The sequence below is a fragment of the Lissotriton vulgaris genome, chromosome 7, assembly GCF_964263255.1.
Source record: "Lissotriton vulgaris chromosome 7, aLisVul1.2, whole genome shotgun sequence".
Taxonomy (NCBI): domain Eukaryota; kingdom Metazoa; phylum Chordata; class Amphibia; order Caudata; family Salamandridae; genus Lissotriton; species Lissotriton vulgaris.
The window spans coordinates 74,403,484-74,406,428 of record NC_141695.1 but is presented as its reverse complement, the minus strand read 5'-3'; the positions used below and the strand labels follow the sequence as shown (position 1 = coordinate 74,406,428).

At 37.2% G+C, this 2,945-nt stretch overlaps 1 pseudogene; it reads left to right on the top strand.

Moving 5' to 3' along the window:
• Positions 1–1,452: 1,452 nt before the first annotated feature.
• On the top strand, positions 1,453–2,434 carry LOC147700796 (olfactory receptor 1L4-like; annotated as a pseudogene).
• Positions 2,435–2,945: the final 511 nt, after the last annotated feature.

The following is a 2,945-nucleotide window of genomic DNA, read 5'->3' as shown; positions in this document are numbered from 1 at the left end:
CATGGAAAACTCCAGTACCCCCATTTGGCTACTATTATTTTACTTGTAACCGTCACAGTAAGTACATACCTCTTTAGCAATTGAGGTATAGCTTTGGTATGAGCAATATAGTTTCCAAAAGAAGCAATCAACATCTCTCCTTAAATTCCGAGAATAAGTGTGCAGTGTTCCTGGGGTAACATAAATTGTGTCATTTAATGATAGTGCACCTTTCTGCATGAGTTGGACTACTATGAGTTTGCTTCCTCCCATTTTTCATAATTACTCTATTTGTAATTTTGCGAGGCCATACTCACCTTTGATGGTTATAAGGGTTTAAGAGTGAAAGTTTACATTTCTAGCGTTTTACAATGATGGACTCTCAGTTGATATTCATACCATCATTAACTCCTAAATGAAGCTGCCAACCTGCTCTATTCATCTCTACATTTTTTTCTATGAGGGCTGCATCTTACATCTTCTTTCCCCTCAGAGCTGTCTTCCCAGCAGCCAATATTATCTCAGATTTTTTTATGGATTCCCAGTTGTCCAAGATAAATCCTGATATGGACTTCCAGGGAATTCTTCCGAGTGTGTAGATAATACAATGAGACACATATCTTCCATAGTTTCATTGCAGGAACTCTTCGGTCACATTCTTAGGTCAATGATATAGCTAAACTGCCTTCCATTGCTTCAAACATCACAGAACTGCCTACAGCTTACTGCCCGACTCCACATGGTACCGTCTGGTCTGGATAGATGGGAATTTCAAATGTCGTTCAACATAATAAAAACGTGGAATAATAGTACCAGTTGCCAGTAGCTATGTGAAGAAAAAATGTGCCACCATCATTTAGAGGCCAGGAAGCTGCCAGTGTGGTAAGTAGGAGTGCCCCCACTTTAGGGTAGAGCTCTTTCTCCAACAAACCTTAGTCAGGCTTTGTGTTTATTGAACAGTCTTAGAACACAGCTCTGTACATCTGAGAGACATTTATTTTAGAGTTATAGATAGCTCTAACTATTTGCATACAGAATGGTATTAAAGGAAGTGTTAGAGACTGCAGAGTATTTTATTATTGAAGAGAGATGAAATAAGGCACTGCATAAGTTACTGATTGTTCTGATTCATTGAGGGAAACATTTCTACTTACTCTAGCAATCAGTACTTAAATGTCACAATTAACTGTTAGCGGAAATGCAACATTTTCTGGTTGACCTCTGATTGAAGAATGCTACCTGCCTTTCCCTACTTTAAGAGTGGCACGCTCAGTGATTCAGGTGTAAGAAGAAAACATGTAAAAAAAAACTACATTACACTTAAAATTAATAATATACATGTTAGAATAGTAATTCTGTGCTCACAATGTTTCATTTGTTAATGCCAAGTATTAATCAATCAAATCAATTAACTTCACATTATTTTATCCGCAGATTATCTTTAATTTCTAGCACTGCTGCGTTTCTGGATCAATGAATAAAGAAAATCTGAGCTCAACTGAATATTTTTTAATTGTTGGATTTTCGGATATTCCGCAGTTGCAAATTCCACTTTTTGTTGCATTTTTAATAGTTTATCTGTTAACTTTAGCAGGAAATCTTCTTATCCTGACAACAATTTACTTAAACGCACATCTGCAGACACCTATGTACTTCTTCCTGACACATTTGTCCTTTCTTGATATCTGTTACGTCACAGTCCTTTTTTCCACAGATGCTAGCCCACTTCTTTTTGGAGGGAATACTGGTGTCTTTTACTAAATGTCTACTACAGCTTTTTTTTTTCCTTGGCATGGTAACAGTTGAGGTCCTTCTCCTCACAGTCATGGCTTATGATCGGTATGTCGCTATCTGCAATCCTCTGCGTTACATGACCATCATGAACAAGGCTGTGTGCATGTGGTTGGCTGCTGGAAGCTGGGGAATTGGGCTTCTAAATGTAGCTCCACATATTGCACTTGTGTCCAAGCTCTCGTTCTGTGATTCCCACATCATTAATCACTTTTTCTGTGATCTGACAGCCCTGTTGAAGATTTCATGCAGTGACACTTCCAACAATGAGACTCTCATTTACATCAATGGAGTTGTAATAGCAATGATGTCATTTATTTTAATCATCATATCTTTTAGTAAAATTGTTGCTTCAATTATGAAAATCAAATCCAAGAGTGGGAAGGACAAGGCCTTCTCCACGTGTGCCTCCCACCTCACTGTGGTTATTTTATTTTTTGCATCTCTCAGTTCAACATACATCCGGCCGATATCCACATATTCAACTAAGGACAACAAGATAATGTCTATGTCATATGTAGCTGTTACTCCACTGTGTAACCCAATTATATACTGTTTGAAAAATACAGAGTTTAAAAAGGCTGTAAGCAAATCAAAGAAAGCCAACGCAGCGGATGAATCTGCAAGGAGGCAGCATAATGTTAAAGGTGCCGAACCAATTTAGAAGAAAGTAATTTTCCAAGCTACTATTGTAATACAATTACATTCACTGATGTATTGATGCCAAACTGCATGTGATGTCTTTGCAAAGTTCAATCTAGTTGCTAGTGTTTTAGAAGAATGCTATTAAAAAAAAAATATTTCCAAAGAAACACCCATTGAATTATAGTACTTTTCGGAAAGAGGAATGCTTTCAGAAATGTTAATAAAAGCAGCATATTTAAGTTAAAACCTGAATACATAGATTTTAGTGTCTCAGCACATTAACATTTTACAAAGTTAGGGGCATTTCATCCAGGGCCTTATCTCTGCTTTTTTGGCTTTAAAAGCCAGAAAAACGTAGATAATGTTTTCGCCCTTTAACAAGAGGGTACTAACATGCATAATTGCATTTTAGCATCCTTTTTCCCTACACCTCCCTTTGCATCTCTAATGAGATGCAAAGTGGACGTTCCATCCCAAAATAACTGGAGAAATGTCGTTAACCGACATTTCTCCAATTATCAATGGGCACG